Here is a 20,053-nt window from a genome sequence, read left to right as displayed (position 1 = left end):
TTTAAGCTTTGGTGACCAAGAAGAATTAAACCCAAGGCACGGCCCTTATTTCTAACACTCACCGTTTTCCGCGGAAACTCTGCGAATCTCAAATACGCGGCAAGAGAAGTCACAAGGGCCGGTCGGTGGTTTAACCCCGTGTAAATCACGACTGCACCCGGGAGGCAGCACGGAGAAAAGTGCTTCCCAAGTCTCGGCTGGTGGCCGGCGCGGCGGCTGCACCCCGGGGCCCGGGACGCTGACCCAGGACCAGTCCGAGCTGTGGCACCCGCCCGCCCGGGCCAGCAGCCCCCGACAGCCGCAGCCCAACCCAGGCTTGGAGGCAAATGGCAGCGCCTGTCGGCAGCTTTCCTGCTGCACCGGCATCTGCGCCGAGCTTCAAGTCAGTAAAGGTGCAACCCTGAGGTTGCGGATGTTCGGGTGGGTGCCTGCGTGGGTGAAAGCCGCCCGAACGCTCAGTCCCAGCAAGGATCAGGGACTGCCACAGCCCGGGACTGAGCTCTCGTAATCAGCATCTCTCTTATCACCCTGCATCAAGGGGTGAGGAGGGTTAGCCAGGCTTTTCTCGCTGTTGTAGGGACAGTTTTGCCAAAACCCCCATGGTTTTCTGGTGCTGGAGTGTTGTAATTCAGCCATCTGGGGCTCTGCGTGGCATCGTGGCAGGGCCTGGCACAGCTGTCCCTCGTCCTGGGCCTCGCGCGGGCCAGGGAAACCGGGCCTGACCCTCCTGAGCGTATCCTGAGCGTATCCACCTTAACAAAAAGCTCCGGGACCTGATGAGTTTTCTATTCATCGGAAACGTTAAAAAGCTTTTTTTTTTTTTTGGTCCAGAAGAGGGTCTCAAAAAATGGCTTTCCCTGTGAATCCCAATCCTTTGCTCTCTGCCAGCGCTGACTGGGGCTGTGCATGTGATCGTGCCTCAGTTTCCCCACCAGGGCAGTTGGAAAGGGAGTATGTGTGTTGTGACGTGCACCAGCGTGGCAGGGTGCTCCTCCGCATCGTGCCGGGGAACAGAGCCCCAGGAGCTGGAAGCGGCCACAGACTGACAGAACAGGCTGCGTCCACGTCCCTCCGCACGCAGCCCAGAAACGGAGGGGTGTCAGCACCCAGGAAAACACACAAAGCTCGGCCAGGCCTTCAGCTGGCTGCGAGGAAGCTTCTACTGTCACCCTGCCTCGTTCAGGTGGCCCTTGGATGGAGGGAGCCTGGGAAAAGCTGCCGGAGATGCCAGTGGGGAAGGGCTGCAGCCCTGCGTGCTGCCCGGCTCGCTGCAGCCCTGGGCGACCCCGTTTGCTCCCGGGGCAGGAGGGTCCCAAAGCCCCGAGCGTTTTGGTCCTCTCTGGGGCAGCGGGCTCCTTCTGAAGCCCTGGGTGTCCCGGGCAGGCTGACGGTGGCTGGGAGAAGCCGTGTGTGCTCAGGGTGCACCTGGAAAAGCAGCCGGTGGGGTGTGTTCCAGCCGTTTCCTGGCCGCCTGAGTTCATCTCCGCTTGCTCCAGCTCCGCCGCCCCTGCCCGAGCCCGGCTCCTGGCTCCATCGTCCCCTCCGCGGTGTCACGAATGGGCACGGCGTGGGACCCACGGGCAAAGACTGGCTGGGCTCTGCCTGGCGCGGTCGCTGTGGTGTGAATGCCTCTGCGCTGCAGAGATGAACCAGCCCGGCTCGCTCCCGGCGGGATCAGCTCTCCCTGCCCAGCCGCCGTGGCAGGATGTCCTTGTTTTTCTGCCTGCAGGTTTGGGAGCGGGCAGGAAGCTCGTTTCCTCTCCTCGCCTCTCTGCTCGGATCCTTCCTCCCCGGGATGCTGCAGCAAAACAAAGGGCCCGAGAGCGGAGCGGGAGCAGCTTCCCCAGCTCTCCAGGGGTGTGTGGGTCCGTGGGACCCGGGGAAGGGTCCTCGGGGGGCTGCAGGATGCCAGCACTGGGCTCAGACCTGGCTGGGCTGGTGGGGAAGGGGCTGACGGCAGAGGCTGAAGCCGTTGGGGGAAACCGAACCCCAACAGTGGGACAGCCACCCCACAGAGCCCTCGCCTACAGCCTCCCCCCTTGCCACCTGCCACCCCCCTGTCACCTCCTGGGGACTCCCTCGAACTCCATTTAGGGCCGTGCTGTGGCAGCTGCATCAAATACAGAACCCCTGTAATGTCACCCGCTCCCTGGGGACCTCCTGCTCCATGCCACCCCTTCCTATGTCCCCCTGATGCGTGTGGCCCTGTTCGCCCGCTCGTCCCCAGCGTGGCCATACAAGACCAGGATTCACCCAGGTGCGGGGTGCCCTTGTCCCCCGTCCCCTCTCCCCACTCCCCCTCTGATCTCACCGGCCACAGGTGACATTCGGTGCCTGTGTGGCACAGCGGGTGCGGGCTTTTATCTCGGGCAATATTTCGCGGGGTTGGCACAGCATCCAACCAGCCCGGGGAAGGCCAGGACGGCTTTTTTTTTTTTTGTGTGTGGCTGGGTTTGCAGGTCAGCCTTATCAGGGCTGAGGAAAATGCCGTGCGGTCCTTTCCGCAGCTGGGATTTGCTTTGGCCAGCAGCCAGCCCCGCCAGCAGCCCCGGGGGGGAACCTGCCCCACCGGCCGGTGCCTTCCTGCCGTTACATGGCTATAAACACTCCCCAACGGTCGGTGGGAGCCGCCGGGGGATGCTTCTGGGTCTGGCACTTTCCAGGTACCTGGGTCACACCGCATATGGAGGGTTTGCGGCCTGGGGCGACTTGAAACGTTGGGACCTTGGGCTTAAACTCGGCACTCCTTCAAAATGGACATTTTTCTTCTGGGACCTCAGGGCTGTATCCCTATGCCCATCTGTAGCCAGCGGGCTGCAAAGCGTGTTTCGAAAACAAGTGCCCACACTGATTCTCCCGGCATGGGCTCACTCCTGGAAGGGGGCAGTTAGGGAGGACATCTGCTCCCGTGGATCTGTGCGACCTCGGGGCTGGTCCTGCAGCAGGCTGGACTCCAGGCTGCCACCCCGCCCCTGTGGGAAATGCTCTGGCACAGGAGCAGCAGCCCTGGCACAGCTCTGAGATCCCCAGCTCTCAGCGAGGGGACAGGGATGTCCCCACCACCTGGTGGGTGGCGTGGGCTCAGCTTCACCCACCGGTTTCCAGCCCGTCCCTTCACCCTGCAGGACAGGACGGGGATGGATGTGCACCAGGGGGACAAACCAGCCCCAAAATACCTTCTTCTTCTTCCGGGCTCCCTGGGCACCCAGCAGAGATGCCAGCCGAGTCCTTAGGACAAAGAGGGGATGTCCTGCCCGGCGGGTGCCCTTCTGCCTTGCCACAGCCACTGGCAAGCCAACCCCTCAGTCTCTCCACGGGGAGTTATTTCCAGCGTTTCCAGCTCTCCGCTGCCCGCCCCCCGCCGCGGGGCCCTCGGGCTGGCGGCTTCCGACTCCCTTTTGACATTTCCAGCTGAGCCGAGAAAGGCCGTGTGTGTCTGGGCACACAGAGCGCCCTTCTCCACCCGGCGCCCGCAGCGGCACGTTCCCGGCCGCCGGGGATCTGGCTAGGGCCGGGGCGGTGCAGTGGGACCTCCCGGCAGGAACGGCATAGATCTGCCATTGAAAGGCAGCAGAAAAGCCTTTCTGTGCCGCTGCCCGAAGCGGTACATCTGGTCCCAGTGTACAATCGAGCCATTGAGTCGGTGACAGCCGAGCGGGGCCAAGGAGATGAGCTTTCTCACTCCTTCCCTTCCGTGGGCTGGTTTGGAGCCTGAATCCTCCTCCCGGTTGTTGCTTTCTGCTCTGGAATCTCTGCCGGGAACTTCCCACCCCATCTGCTGGACAGAAACAGGTTCCCCGAGTATTCCCCATCACCTCCGAGAGCTGCCTCCTGGGGGAGGCCAGGCATCCTGGCGAAGGAAACAGCCCTGCTGGGGGCACCCGGCTGCTCTTTCCTTTTCTTGTGCCACCCAGAGAGACACGAACAGGCTGCAGAGGTGGGGCCTGTGCAAACATCATGGAGTTCACCCAGGCCAAGTGCAGGGTCCTGCACCTGGGTCATGGCAACCCCCAGCACAAACCCAGGCTGGGGGATGAGGGGATGGAGAGCAGCCCCGAGGAGAAGGACTTGGGGGTGTCGGTGGGGGAGAAGCTCCACACGCCCCGGCACCGTGCGCTGGCAGCCCAGAAACCCCCCGCAGCCTGGGCTGCATCCCCAGCAGCGTGGGCAGCAGGGCGAGGGGGGGATTCTGCCCCTCTGCTCCGCTCGGGGGAGACCCCCCTGCAGTGCTGCCTCCAGCGCTGGGGCACCGACAGCAGAAGGACACGGAGCTGTTGGAGCGGGGCCAGAGGAGGCCCCGGAGATGCTGGGAGGGCTGGAGCCCCTCTGCTGGGAGGACAGGCTGAGAGAGCTGGGGGGGTTCAGCCTGGAGAAGAGAAGGCTCCGCGGAGACCTTCCAGCCCCTTCCAGTATCTGAAGGGGCTCCAGGAAAGCTGGGGAGGGGCTCTGGAGCAGGGAAGGGAGCCATGGGACGAGGAGGTACGGTTTGAAACTGGAAGAGGGGAGATTGAGATGAGATGTGAGGCAGAAATTGTTTGGTGTGAGGGGGGTGAGCCCCTGGCCCAGGTTGCCCAGAGAAGCTGTGGCTGCCCCATCCCTGGAGGGGTTCAAGGCCAGGTTGGCCGGGGCTTGGAGCAACCTGGGCTGGTGGGAGGTGGCAGCCTGGGTGGTGGCTTTAAGGGGGCAGGGGGTGGCACTGGGTGGGCTTTAAGGTCCCTTCCCACCTAAACCGTTCTATGATTCTTTGCTGGCGAGCAGACAGGAACTAGAAGGTGGCCGATCTACAGCGGGTTTTTCTGCAGATGACGCATAGTGAAGGTGGGGCCTCATAACTTGTTGGTCCAAATCCACCTGTCAGGGACAGGGACAGGTCTGTGGGGACACGGGGAGCAGCTGGACGTGCAGGGCCTTCGTCCCTCCTCCCTGGAGGAGCAGGACAAGAAGGAGAGCAGGGCCCGCCTCCGCAGCCATGGGATGTGGGGCAGGGGAGCCCCCGCAGCGCTGCTGGCACCCAGGGGCTGCCGGGACCTGCCAGCACCTTTCCAGGGGGGAGCAGTCCCCATGGGTGCCCTCCAGACACACCTCCCTCTGAGTGCGGGACAGCCAGCAGCGCTGGCAACTAGCAAGGGTAAACACTCGAAACGAGGGGCATTCGTTAACGATGAATGTGTGTTTGGGGGATGCAGCACAGGCTCTGGGTGCAACCTGCGCTGAAGCCGGGTGAGCTGGTGAGAGCATGAAGCTGGGAAAGTGTCCCCTGAATTGATCCGGTTTCCAGGAGACGGGCAGCAGAAGCCTTGCCGAGCGCCGGAGCAGCGGCTGGTGCAGACCCGCTCGGAGCAGGATGGCAACGCCGTGGGGTGGCCGAAGGGCCCCATGGGTCACCGTGCTTGGGCCCAGGGCAGAGGGGAGCAGAGGCAGGGGAGTGGGGGTAGGGAGCCGGGGCTGGGGGGTCACGGGAAGAGGTGTCGGGCTGGGTGGTCAGGAGGGTGATACAGAGGGGTCCTGCCCAGCGTGAACCCCTGGGGCTGGGGGGAGCCATGGCAGGGTGAGGGGGGGACAGGGTGATCATAGAATCATAGAATCATTCAGGTTGGAAAAGACTCTTGGGATTGTCGAGTCCAACCATCGACCCCACTCTGCAGAGTTCTCCCCTACGCCATGTCCCCCAACCCCACATCTAAACGAGTCAAACACATCCAGGGATGGCGACTCCACCACCTCCCTGGGCAGCCTATTCCAGTGTCTGACCACTCTTTCTGGGAAGAATTTTTTTCCTAATGTCCAGCCTAAACCTCCCCTGTGGCAGCTTGAAGCCATTCCCTCTTGTTCTATCACTAATGACCTGTGAGAAGAGACCAGCACCAACCTCTCTACAATGGCCTTTTGTAGAGAGTGATGAGGTCTCCCCTCAGCCTCCTCTTCCTCAAACTAAACAGTCCCAGCTCCTTCAGTCACTCCTCATCAGATTTATTCTCCAGGCCCTTCACCAGCTTCGTTGCCCTCCTCTGCACTCGCTCCAGCACCTCGAGATCTCTCTCGCATCGAGGTGCCCAGAACTGGACACAATACTCAAGGGGTGGCCTCACCAGTGCTGAGCACAGGGGAACAATCACCTCCCTACTTCTGCTGGCCACGCTATTTCCAATACAAGCCAGGATGCCATTGGCTTTCTTGGCCACCTGGGCACACTGCTGGCTCATGTTCAGCCACGTGTCAATTAGAGCCCCCAGGTCCCCTTTTCCGCCGGGCAGCTCTCCAGCCACGCTGCCCCCAGCCCGTAGCGCCCATGGGGTTGTTGTGGCCCAAGCCCAGGACCTGGCGCTTGGCGGGTCGCGGTGACCCCGTCCTCGCCGCTCCGGCCGTGCGATCCCGAAGCCGCGTCCCCAGCCCTGTCCCCAGCCCCTTCCCCGCACCCGGGGGGGGCGGCGGCTGGTGCCCCCGCAAGGCTCCGGGCTCGGCGCAGGCGGCGGCGGCGGCGGCACCGGCGGGGGGCGGCCGGGAGGGGGCGGTGCCGCCTCGGGAACCGCCGCGCCGCCGGGGGCCGGGGGGGCGCGGGGCTGCGGGGGGTCGGGGGAGAGAATAGGTGGGTGCTGGGTGCACGGGGTGGGAGCTGGAAGAGAAGGCGTAGGGTGGGTGGAGGGGGGGGGTGCTGTGTGCATGGAGTAGGTGCATGGGGTGGGTGCTGGGTGCATGGGCTGCGTTATGGGTGCATGGGGTGGGTGCTGGGTGCATGGGGCGGGTGCTGGAAGTGAAGGCGTAGGGGGGGTGGAGGGGTGGGTGCTGGAGGGGGTGCCGGGTGCATGGAGTAGGTGCATGGGTTGGGCGCTGAGCGCATGGGGTGGGCGCATGGGGTTAATGCTGGGGTTGGGTGCTTGGGGTGGGTGCATAGATGGGTGCTGGAGTGGTGGTGGGGGGCATGTGTAGGATGGGAGCCTGAGGTGGGTGCTGGAGGGGGGTGAGAGGGTTGGGTGCTGGAAGTGAGTGGGTGGGGAGGGTGCTGGGTGCATGGGGTGGGTGCTGGAAGTGAAGGCGTAGGTGCGTGGAGGGGTGGGTGCTGGAGGGGGATGCTGGGTGCATGGAGTAGATGCATGGGGTGGATGCTGAGCGCATGGGCTGCATTATGGGTGCATGGGGTGGGCGCATGGGGCTGATGCTGGGGTTGGGTGCTTGGGGTGGGTGCATAGATGGGTGGTGAGGGGGGGCATGCGTAGGATGGGAGCCTGAGATGGATGCTGGAGAGGGGTGGGAGGGCTGAGTGCTAGAACTGAGTGCGTGGGGTGGGTGCTGGAAGTGAAGGCATAGGGTGAGTGCATGGGGAGGGGTGCTGAGTGCACGGAGTAGGTGCATGGGGTGGGTGCTGAGCACATGGGCTGTGTTATGGGTGCATGGGCTGGGTGCTGGGTGCACGGGATAGGTGCACGGGGTGGGTGCATGGGATTGATGCTGGGGTTGGGTGCTTATGGTGGGTGCTGGAGCTGGTGAGGGGGCTGGGTGCTGGCAGTGAGTGCACGGGGTGGGTGCTGCAGGCGGGTGCGTGGGGGCAGGAGGCAGCCAGGCCCGGCCAGGAGATGAGGGCAAGAGCTCTTCACAGCTGGTGGGACAGTGACAGGAGGGACAAGAGGCCACACAGTTTAGGTGAGAGCAAAGCAGCTTTTTGTCCCCCCCCGCCAGCCCCTCGGTGTCTGCTCCCAAATGCCTGGCCACAGCACGGGGTGACACGGAGAGATGGAGAGAGGGGGGAGAGGGAAGCGGAAGGCCCTAAATTGCATCTCCCACTCCAGAGCCGGCAACGCTGTTCTGCACTGTGCGTTTTGCCGTGCACACACGGGGCTGGCGAACGGACCCTGATGTCCCTGCCGGGGCCGAGCATCCCTTCCCCGGGGTTGACAGCCACGATGGGCTCATCCCGGGGCCTTGAGGATGCTCCATCACCTAAAACATCTCCAGCAGATGAACGGCAGCTCTATACAGCTAATGGTCACTTCTGGGGGAGGTTTCTGCCATGCTGGTTTTCTCCCCCAGATGATGCCCAAAGCCGTGGAGCAGATGCCCAGCGACAAGGATCTGTGGCAGCCCTCGGGGAAGGCAAAAGCTGGAGCTGTCTGAGCACTGCCGCAGAGCACGGGGTGCGGAGGTGCCTGGCCATCAATCATTTAGCGCTGTTAATTTTTAATGCGTAAAAATCTTTAAGTAAGGAGCCTGGCGCAGAGCGAGGCTGATGATTAATTCAGGGAGTGACGCACGGAGGCGAGCGCCCGGCCCAGCCGCAGCGTGCGGGGGGTCCTGCTGCTGGGGACCGGCCACGAAGCAAGCGAGGAGGCTTGGAAGGGACGGACCTCCCACGGGGCCGGTGTCGCAGGTCAGCGATGCTGCAGGGGCACTCACCGGTGTCCACCCCAGGACCAGTGGATTCTCCTGCAGCAGCCCTGGAGGTGTCGCATGTGCCCCTGATGGAGTGTTTTGGGGGGGTTTGAGGGTGGGAGCTGCTCAGAGGAGGGTCTCCCTGCTCTGGTGACGCCGCTGTTGGTGTCAGAGGCTGAAGGCTCCGGCAGACCCTCCATGCTGACCTCCCCTCACAGCCCCCACCCCATTTCCAGCCTGCAGCTGGGTGCCAGGAACCGCACAAAAGAATAATAGTCTCGGGAATAACACGCTGCTGATGGAGGTGACCGGTCTCCCTGCACACACTGCACCTCCTCGCCCTCCTCGTCCCCCCCGGGGGGGGGTGAGAAGACCCCAACCCTCCCATGGTGGCCTCAGAGAAGATGAGCCAAATCGAGAGGTCCTTAGCAAGGTACGAGATAACTAGGAAATGACCCGTAAACAGCAGGAGGAGGGGGAGAAAAAGCATTGACTGAGGTTGTTTTGCTCCAGCGAACAGCCCGGCCACACTGCTTACCCCTGGCCACGGCACAGCGCAAGGGCAGGGCGTCGCAGCCGTCAGAAACTGGCTGCACACCCCGGCTGTCGAGCACCCGGCAGGTCCAGGCACGATGGCAGAAGATCAAAGTGCGTCAAAGCTGTCTGAGTCACCCCCTCCCTCGGCTCCCCGCGTCCTGCCTGCGTCCCCCAGAGCTCCACCAAAACCCTCCCTTTTCGGCCGCGGCCGCATCCCGGCAGCACAGGGGTGTCCCCCCAGGGAGCTGCGCCGGTGGAAGGGCACGCGTGGCAACGCTCAAATGCCGCTGAAACCTTTCAGAAGTTGATGGAGAAGGTGTTGTTACACATCTATGTTATGGAAAACTGTTTCTCCAACAGCTTTTCGGGCCTCCAGGCTTCAGCTTCAAGTATTTGGCGAGCTGGGCTCGGCATTCCTACTTTCTCGTTAAAATGCAATTAACTGGGGATGCCTCGGTTGAGGGGCAGGGATGGGGTCTACCCTGCAGGAAGCCCTCGCAGGTATTTTTAGCTTTTATGAGTGCTGGCAACGGAACAGCGAGGGATTTTCCCGTGTCTTACCCACCCTTTGTGAACCGCGTTGGTACAACCACGGCACAGCCCCACGCCTGGCTTTGGTGGGGGGGGAGTGGGACCGGCGGCAAGAAGAGTGATGGCAATAATCGAAGTCACATTGGGAAACGCCGCGGCAAACGCCTCAGTAAAAAGCACCGATGCTCTGCTTTGGCTCCGAGGTTTTCGCGGCCCAGGCCCCTGCAAACGTGGCCCTGGGGTCAGGCTGTGGTGGGGGGGGGAGCGGGGAGGGGAGCCCGCGGAAACCTGCCACTCCGCACGAATGCAAAGAAATCAAGTGGACGTGCAAGTCCCCAAATTCCACGTGCGCCGCAGAGGAAGGAGTGATAATGGAAGGGCTCCGCTTTCGGGAAGGCGAGTTTAAATAATTAAGAGGAATAGTGAGGTGGAAACGAATGTGCAGAAGGTTTGGGGCTCCCTGGAAGGAAGCGGAGATGAAAGGAAAGGCCTTGCTACAATATTCATAAAGCTCTGAAGGCAACTGCACGAACGCCTGGAAGAAGGGTTATTGCGTGAGCTCATCTCCTCCGGAGACCCCGGCCGGGTGGCCAGCGCAGGGTGGGAGGAGGTGGCCACCCCCAGGGTGCTCGGGGTGTTTAGGGGGCAGCGGTTCTCCTGACCCTTTGCTGACAGTGCCGCATGCGGGAGGACACCTCCATCCAGGCCAGCCCCTGGCCAGCGGGGGGCTTTCGCCCTCCCCCAGCCCCTTTCCCCACTTCACAGAGTTTATTTATTCCTTTTCCTTCACCAGGGATGAAGAGCTGGGAAAGTCTGTGCGGGAACGGGTCAAACCCTGAACTTTTTTGGTGGGCCCGCAGCTGGGTCAGTTCCTCATGCACTGGCGCTGGTATGGGGTATTTGTGCCGGGGATGGTGTTGGGCATCAGTGCATCGATGCTGGGGGTCAGCGTTGGGCATTGTACTGGGGCTGAGGAGTGGGACTGGGACTGGGTATCGATCCTAAGTCTTGGTCCTGGTACTGGAGATAAGCAATCGGTGTTGTCCTTGTACTGGGAATGTGGCGCTGGTACTGGGGGGCGGGTTGATCATGGTACTTACCTTTGTTTTCCCAGGTCTGTACATCCAACGCTGCTCCGGTGCCTTGTGCTTGCAGACCCTCGGCACCGTCCCGCTCTCCCCTGGGCCAGGCACGGCTGTGCTGGGTGGGGGGCACTGTCCCCCTCTGCAGCCCCCGAGCCCCGGGTCCCGCACAGGCAGGTGCAGCTTCTGGGGAGCTTCTGCTCCTCTGCTCTGCTCTCGTGAGAGCCCACCTGGAGCACTGCGTCCAGCTCTGGAGTCCTCAGCACAAGAAGGACATGGAGCTGTTGGAGCGGGGCCAGAGGAGGCCCCGGAGATGCTGGGAGGGCTGGAGCCCCTCTGCTGGGAGGACAGGCTGAGAGAGCTGGGGGGGTTCAGCCTAGAGAAGAGAAGGCTCCGCGGAGACCTTCCAGCCCCTGCCAGTCCCTAAAGGGGCTCCAGGAAAGCTGGGGAGGGACTCTGGAGCAGGGAGGGGAGCCATGGGACGAGGAGGAAGGGTTTTAAACTGGAAGAGGGGGGATTGAGATGAGATGTGAGGCAGAAATTGTTTGCTGTGAGGGGGGTGAGCCCCTGGCCCAGGTTGCCCAGAGCAGCTGTGGCTGCCCCATCCCTGGAGGGGTTCAAGGCCAGGTTGGCCGGGGCTTGGAGCAACCTGGGCTGGTGGGAGGTGTCCCTGCCCAGGGCAGGGGGTGCCACTGGGTGGGCTTTAAGGTCCCTTCCAACCCAAAGCGTTCTGTGATTCTGTGGGAGCCAGGACTGTTTCTCGGGAGATCCCACTTCCTTTTAACTGGGTCCACCTTGGACTTTCCGTTACCATATTGCCAAGAACTGGGTGCATTGTCCACCTCCGGTGCATCACTGGTGTCCCGGTGTGAGCTGCTCATCCCACCCCAAGTGGGAAGAGGGGACCTGCCCCACTGTGACCCCCCCCTTCCTGACACCCCGAGGGAAGGGTCTCTCCCAAGACCGAAGGAACTGGCCCCACCCTGAGTTTTCTGATGTGAGGCCTCCGTAGCAGTGGGGAAATGCTGCAGAAGCGCCAGTCCTCAGCCCAGGACTTCTGGAAGCGTCACCTAAGGAACCAGGAGCGATTCACCAGCAGACAGCAGTGGGAAGGAGGGGTGAATGATGCTGACTCCTGCCATGGGTGGGAGGTGGGGTTGCTCCCTGGAGGATATCGGGAAGCTCAAGGCTGCCTCTTTGAGCACAGCCTGTTGCAAACTCTCCAGCTGCGTACAGTTCTGCTGCTGCTTTTCACTGCCTCCAACCAAGCTGAGAACTTCTCCGGGCAGTGTTGACAAAACTCCCCTGAATTTGCTGCTTTCCTTGCTCAGAAACAGGGGTAGGAGCTTGTGCAAACCACGCAGAGCTGATCTCGCTTGTATTTCTTCTTTCCGTGTATTCCCCGTGCTGGGGAGGCCTTGCATGGCACGGCACAGCACGAAGTAGAGCGTGAACATCTGGAACTTTTTTTACATAAAAAAAACCCCTAATGCGCCTGGCCTTTTTTGGCTGCTAACTCATTGGTGAGCCCAGGCTTCAGTTCCTGAGGGATTTCCATTCCCAGCATCGCCGTGGGATGCTGTGCCAGCGAACGGCCGTCTGCGGTTGCCTCTGGTCTCTCTGCTGATCGTCTCCAGCACGCGTCGCCGGGGCTCAGCACACGCTGCTCCAAGCGCGCCGCAGCCGGTCCCAGTCTCGCAGTGCATTTACGCGCGTGCTCGATGTGAAGCGAGTGAGTAATAGCTGTTCTCCAAAGCTCCGGTGCCTTGTGCGTGGCTTTAACTGTGCTGTCTTGGGCCCTAAATGCTCCACGCATGCCTTTGGGTAACGCTTTTGAAACGTGTGCTTGTCTGGAGCTGCTTTTTTTCAGAGGAAAGCCAAGTACGCCGCTGCCTTTTTTTCCCGGTGGGCAGAGGAGGGTTTTTGCCCGGTTGAGGTGCCTGCAGACATTTATTGGGGTGTTAATGTGAAGTCTTGGCATCCCTCACCACGGCCACTGGCACAGAAAATCCCCCCCACCCCGGTGGGTGCGTGCTCGCTCGCCACTCGCTGGGCTCTGCTCTGCACCAGCCCATCATCATCTTGCTCGGTCACTGGCCGCCCCCCATCATGCGAAAGACCTGTCAAATCATTTAGTTGCTGCTACGGTTACAAAATCCCATGGAGTTTCCGCAGGAGAGGTAGGGCAGAGCCTGCAGACGGGCTGTTGGCGGCCGTGGGGGACGCAGACACAGCAAAAAAGCAGCCGGACGGCGCCGTGTGCGGCCCGTTTTCCTCTCCCTGCCCAAGCCCGGCTCTGCTTCCTGGGTGGCTGTGGGGGGGCTCAAGGCAGCGGGAACTTCACGCTGCGGGGAGCGGTGAGATGTGCCCCCCTGCCGTAAGGTGTGGGGGCAGCTGGGAGGACTGGGACCGCCTGGCCCAGGACGATGCAAGGACGCGTGAGCGGTACCGAGCTGCCGGGGGTCTTTCAGGGACCAGCGGCAAACTCTGGGCTAAAGGGAGATCTCTGCTGGGTCCGGGAGCACGAGGAGGAGGAGGAGGGGAGTGGGCAGCGGGATTAGTGATGGGCTGTGGCATGAAGACATCCTGGTTTTCCCCGAGCCCCGTGGCTGCCCGCAGCGTGACGGGGAGCTCTGCTGGGCCCGGGGGGAGCCCCTGCGCTGCACCCCAAGGAGCGCAGCCTTCGGCCTCGTGGCCCCGGCGTGCCCGAGCCTGGCTGCGGGGGCTGCTCAGCACAGGAGCCCCTCTGTAAGACGGCTTTCCGAGCTCCATCACCATGGAGATGGTTAGTGATGGGGTGGCCGGCTAACGAGGTTCCTGGGCTCTTGCACACCCTCCTGCCACCGTAACTGGGTGGTGAGGTCATGGCGCAGCTGGCAGCGGGCTGGGGTCTACCCCTGCCTCTCCCCATGTCCCAGAGCCCTCGGGGACAGGAGCCCCTGGGTTTGCACAAGCTGAGGCCATCCTCCTCCTCTCTGCCCTCGCTGCGGGGGCTGAGGGGCTGATGCTGATGGCACAAGGAGTGTTGTCACACCAGGGGAGGGGCACCACATACCCCCCCACACCCCCAACAGGCTCAACCTGCCACATTACCAGGGCGCAGCCTCAGATTCACACCTTTCTCCTCCGAATCTCGTGGCTGGGGAGAGAGAGACCTGGCGGGCAGGACCCTGGAGGGGGTCCACATGCATCCATGGTGCAGAGGAAGAAGGGATCACAGAATCGCAGAATAGTTTGGGTTGGAAGGGACCTTAAAGCCCACCCAGTGGCACCCCCTGCCCTGGGCAGGGACACCTCCCACCAGCCCAGGTTGCTCCAAGCCCCAGCCAACCTGGCCTTGAACCCCTCCAGGGATGGGGCAGCCACAGCTTCTCTGGGCAACCTGGGCCAGGGGCTCACCCCCCTCACACCAATTTCTTCCTAATATCTCATCTCAATCTCCCCTCTTCCAGTGTAAAACTCGTCCCGTGGCTCCCCTCCCTGCTCCAGAGTCCCTCCCCAGCTTTCCTGGAGCCCCTTTAGGGACTGGCAGGGGCTGGAAGGTCTCCCCGGAGCCTTCTCTTCTCCAGGCTGAACCCCCCCAGCTCTCTCAGCCTGTCCTCCCAGCAGAGGGGCTCCAGCCCTCCCAGCATCTCCGGGGCCTCCTCTGGCCCTGCTCCAACAGCTCCGTGTCTTTCCTGCGCTGGGGACTCCAGAGCTGGGCACAGCACTCCAGGTGGGGATGCCCCAGGACCCAGCTCCCCTTGCCTTGGAGCCACGGTCGCCCCCAGCCCCCTGCCGAGACAAGCCCCAGGGCTGAGCGTCCTGACAGATAAGAAGCCACACCAGCTGCCCCCTGCCAGATTTCCGCTGCCTGCCGTGGCATCCCAGGTAGCTGCAAAGCATCCCGTGGAAACAGCACACCCAAAGTCTTCGCCTCCTCTCAAACTGGGAAGCCAGCCTTTCTTCTTGGGTTTATTGCTCTCGAGGTTGGGCTCTTGAAGCTGCCCCTTGCCTTCCAGCAAGCTCCGCTCCCATTAAACCCTGAGACTGAGATGTGCGCCCAGGATGAAGTCGGAAGTAAAGCAACATGCAGAACCCAAAACATAGTGGGAAAATGGCCGACAAGTGCCTGGAAATTAAGCAAGGAAATGGTGTCAGCCTATTTATAGGAGCTTCTTGCAGCAGAGGCATTGTACTTGCTCCTCCACCCCGGCAGGATTGTCTGGTGCTGGGTGAAACAGCCTTAAACATCCATTTCTGAAGGGCCTCTTACACCGGAGAGGGGCAGAGGCAGTTTAGGGATGGGTGACTCCAGCGGTATGTCTGAACCCGAGGTGTTTCAGGGGGTGTCAGGGCTTTTACCAAAGCCCGTGTTGATCTTGGATGGTCTTGTAAAAGCCCTTCATCCTGCTCTGGCCACAGCCCCAGCAAATGCTCTGCGCTTGGAGCAGGATGGACCCTCTGGCCAGGCTGCTTTTGGCCTCTCACCCCAGGGGTGGGCAGAGCCGTATCTCCATCGCCCCCAGGACAAGCAGGTTCTGGGAGATGCGATGACGACCTCTCCGTCACCCCCAGGACAAGCAGGTTCTGGGAGATGCGATGACGACCTCTCCGTCACCCCCAGGACAAGCGGGTCCTGGGAGATGCGATGACGATCTCTCCATCGCCCCCAGGACAAGCGGGTCCTGGGAGATGCGATGACGATCTCTCCATCACCCCCAGGACAAGTGGGTCCTGGGAGATGCGATGACGATCTCTCCATCACCCCCAGGACAAGCGGATCCTGGGAGATGCGATGACGACCTCTCCGTCACCCCCAGGACAAGTGGGTCCTGGGAGATGCGATGGCGACCTCTCCGGCACCCCAAGGACAAGAGGGTCCTGGGAGATGCGACGACGATCTCTCCATCACCCCCAGGACAAGCGGGTCCTGGGAGATGCGATGACGATCTCTCCATCACCCCCAGGACAAGCGGGTCCTGGGAGATGTGGTGACGATGCCACCACGCCCAGAGCCCCGACAATGTCCCCGCTGGAGCGGGGCCGGCTGGGGGTCTCCGCAGTGAGGGGAGTGAAGGATGGGGATGCGAAAGCTGCTTAAGGGATTTGAATTCTTAATCCCCATTAGAAATTAATGTCCAAATCCCTGGAGTGGTGGCAAATCCCACCCCAGAAGTTCATTTTTCTTCAAAACAAAAAGAAACACAAGCTGCAGCATGCTGGACCGGCAGCCCAGGAGTGGGGCTGGCCGGGGTCACCCACGGCCCCAGGCCATCGCCACGGGGCACCCACGGGTGACGTTTGGGGACGGCCACCCTCGTTTCACCCAAACATTGGGGCATTTCCTCCCAAGCTGGCCAAGTGTTTAAAAGCTCGGGGACGCTGCTTGGGAGCTCATCCCGGTGACCGCTCTCTCACCCTCCCTCACCCGGTCCTTAGCAAGTCCCTGGCACCTCTTCCCGTATTTTGGGAAAATATTTTCCTCTCCTGCAAAGCAGTAGCTGGTGCGGAAAATGGCCGAGCTCTGGGGAATCCAAGCGGGTTGCGTTGCTTTGGAAGCAATTCCCATCTGACTTAGCAAAGGGCTAAGCTCATTTTACACATGACTGACTTTCACACCTTTAACAAGAAGCAGTTTCTTTCTCCATGAGCAGTGCATGTGGCAGTTAAATTGATTATTCGTTGACCGAGTGAGAACACGCAGCACAGAAACTCTATCGTACACCCAAGGCATTGGAAAAGGGCTACGGAAATGTCTCGAAAAGTGGGATTTCCCTCCATGCAACTATAACTGGATATATCCAGCCACACTGAGGGTCGTTGACAAGCATCACAGGTTGTGCTAAAGCCAGTGAAAAAGTTGAGGTATAAATTAGTTTTAAAATCTGGCTCTGGCTGGGCTTTCCCTGGCGTTTTCCCCTTGAAAGCTTCAGCAGCAGCGTTTCGTCCGTGTGGTGGTGTGTCCCGGACACAGGACAGGGAGCACCCGGCTGCAGGCTGAGCAACGGCTGGGACAAACCCTGGGCAGATGGGGCCGGGTTCAGGCTGTGCTTTGCGTTTTACTCCTTCCACCTCTCATGGAAACCCCTGATACGGGGCACGGGGACTCACACTGACACCCCTCTAAGGCTGGCCCCGGGCTGGGGGGGGGTTGCAGGGCCGGAGGAGGATGGAGCTGCGTGACCTTTGCACGACGCAGTGCCCTGCACTGTTTGGTCACTAATAGGGGCAAAAAGCTCAAAGCCATCGTCCTTGATCCTGCCATGCTCATCGTCTCCCTTCGTGTCATCAGGATTTCTGTGCATTTCCACTCCCCTCTAGGAAAAGCCGTGTCTTGGGCAGGGGATGGCAGGCGGGGAGAGAGGGAAGGGCTTGTCACAACCCCGCAAGCCCGATGGCCACGGGATGGCCCTGCTCATCAGGTCAGGATGGCTACAGCCTTGTGCAACCAGGTTTGGAAGATCCAGGCAAGGACGGAGATAGCCCATGACTCTGGCCACCCATCCCAGGGCTCTGTCTCCTCCGGGGGAGGAGCTTTTTAGTGAGTCCCACACGAATCCCACGAATCCTCAACGGGAGTTTGTCCCCATCGCTAGGCTCTATGGGGACTCAACCCCAGTGGCACGGCCCCATGATCCCAGAGGCTCAAGGGGTTTCTGCATCTGCCCCCGTTTCCAGCCAGCTGCAAGGGAACGGGCTCTTTGCTGCCATCCCAGCCCCGTCCCGGTGCCGCGGCTCCAGCTGGCAGAGCGTCCCTGGACCTTGGCAGCGCAGAAGTCGTGCTGTAATTTCCTTGCACAGGCAGTAATCCTAACAAACATCCTTGCCGCGAGGGAGCGCGGAGGGAGCCAGCCACTGTCAGTTTGAATGTTGTTTTAATTCAGGTTAATTAAAGGGTTCGGGCAAGAATAAACAAGCAGACAGCCTCCCCAAAGCAGCCGATAGGAGATCTGAACCCGAGCTGACAACTGCCTGCGGGAGGCGGCCGATCCCGGGGTGCCGAAGGGGGGATGCTCTGCTCGCAGCTGCGTGGGGCACAAACACAACTTGTCCTACGCGGGTACCCAGAGCATCACCCTGAGACCCCAAACCACCTCGCAGTGGGGAGGAAAAGGTCCCAGGCCAGCCCAGGACCTGGCAGGTGCCCAAACCACTGAGCCAGGAAGGAGGTGTTTCTTCAGGATGGGTCTTTGCAGGGATGTCCCTCCACCACAGGGTGTTGTGTGGGTGCCTCCCACCCCCGCTGCACCGTGTCAGGGGTGGGTGCCTGGGCTGAGCCCCAAATTTTTAACAAGGTGTGATGTGGATTTGTTCTGACAGGCCAGTGGCAGGAGCTCAGGACCAGATGAGCTTTCCAGGCTGAGCCAGCCTCCCCGGGGGGCAGCCTTCTGCGTGCCAGGCTTCCAGCATCTGCCTCGACAGAGCTGGCTGGTGTCAACCCACCTGTTGGCGCACCCACCTCCAAAGTTTAGGACAAGCCCTAAAGGATTGTTGTAAATTTTAGGAGAAGGCAGGATCCAGCATCTGGGCAGGGTTTTCTTGTGCAGCAGCGCGGGGTTCTGGCTGGGACGCAGAAGGACGCTTGGTGCCACGTGCCATCCGCGTGGGCTCTGTGCGCGGAGCGTGAGTTATTTCTTCTTTTTGCTTAAAGCTTTGCTTCTGAGGGACGCGTTCATGAAATATAAATGAGAAACCTGCTTTAAGCGGGCAGAGCCCGGAGATGAACGGCGAGTCTGCGCAGGCAGCAGCACGCAGCCTTTCATTTCCCAGCTGCAGTTAATAATTTATGATTTTCATAACACGAGCTCTGATCTGGGAGCCCAAAATGCCCCAAGGGCTGGCAGGGCTCCCCCACTGCACGCTTCAACCAGTGCTTCACCCTCGACAACAGGCACTGTCCCCATGGCCACCCACACAGCACTCCACAGGATCCGTCCACAGCTTGCCATCACTGCCAGGAGCTGGGTCTGGTCCCCAGGGAGCGTGGGTGGCATTGGTCGGCAATGGGTGGTCATGGGTTAGTGATGGGCTGGTGGGTGGTGATGAGTTAGTGATGGGAGGTGATGGTTGGTGATGGTGGTGATGGGTGGTGATGGTTGGTGATGGTTGGTGATGGTTGGTGATGGGTGGTGACGGTGGTGATGGTTGGTGATGGTGGTGATGGGTGGCGATGTTTGGTGATGGTTGGTGATGGGTGGCGATGGTGGTGATGGTGGTGATGGTTGGTGATGGGTGGTAGATGGTGGTGATGGGTGGTGGTGGTGGTGATGGTTGGTGATGGGTGGTGATGGTTGGTGATGGTGGCGATGGTTGGTGATGGGTGGCGATGGTTGGTGATGGGTGGTGATGGGTGGCGATGGGTGGTGATGGGTGGTGATGGTTGGCGATGGGTGGCGATGGGTGGCGATGTTTGGTGATGGGTGACGATGGTGGTGATGGGTGGCGATGTTTGGTGATGGGTGACGATGGTTGTGATGAGTTAGTGATGGGTAGTGATGGTGGTGATGAGTTAGTGATGGGTAGTGATGGGTTGGCAGATGGGTTGGGGATGGCTGGCAACTGGTGGCAAGGGGTTGGTGATGCGTAGCAATAGGTTGGCGATGGGTGGTGATGGTATCATAAAACTTCCCAGGTTTGGGGCAGAAGGGGTGAGAAGAGGGGTGACAGCTTGCTGGGGGGTTGGGTAAATCTGGATGAAAATTTCTTTTCATAATCATCCCTGGGTGAGAACCTCAGGTTCTGCAATACCAGCCTCTTCTGCAAGGAAAAAGACCCAGAATAGTTAATTTTGGGTGAGCTGATGCTAAGTCTACGCCCAGGAGATGCCAGGAGCTGGGCAGAGGTTCAGAGGGTTGGGGACCTGCTTGTGCCTGTGCGAGGGACAGCACTGAGCCAGATCAGTGACTTACAGCCGGGATTGGGACTCCTGAAGGACCGGGATGGTGAGGGGCTGCGAGGGGTCCAGGAGAGGAGACACGGCTCCAGGCGGATTGCCCAAAAAGGCAGGGTAGGGGTTCAGGCGAGGGGTTGGCATCCAGACAACCCCATCATTTCCGCGCTGGAGCCCTCCAGCCCGGTTAAGCATCCTTTGCCGCCCTTGGGAGGAGGGTGATGCCAGACCCGCTGTCACCCGCTGTGACCAGGGACACTTCCCTGGCTGCGCGTCCCCAGGCATAGGCTGGCTCTAGGGCAGGGAGAAGGTCCCCAGCGGGTGGGAGGTGGCACTGGGGCCAGGCGAGGTGCCTTGTCTCCCACCTGCCCCTGTCTGGGCTGAACTTCCCCCTCCCGGCTTCTGCTCTGTTTTCAGCTCAGCTAGAAAACAAACACTTTCGGGTTGTTTTTTTTTTTTCTTCTTCCTTTCCTAATTTAGATGGTCCCAAGGCCCCACAGGCAGATACAGGCGAGTTTATTCCTTCCCCGTGTTTACGGAGCTGCTGGAACATACTGCTCCTGCAAATATTACATCAAGAGAGCGTGGGGAAGGCTCAGCTTCCCCAGCACGGCTTAACTCTCACCTACATCTGCCCGTGGCTGCTCGCTACCTCCTCCCGTGCCCT

This window comes from Rissa tridactyla, chromosome 22, assembly GCF_028500815.1.
Source record: "Rissa tridactyla isolate bRisTri1 chromosome 22, bRisTri1.patW.cur.20221130, whole genome shotgun sequence".
NCBI classification, from domain to species: Eukaryota; Metazoa; Chordata; class Aves; order Charadriiformes; family Laridae; genus Rissa; species Rissa tridactyla.
This window is presented reverse-complemented; position numbering follows the sequence as displayed.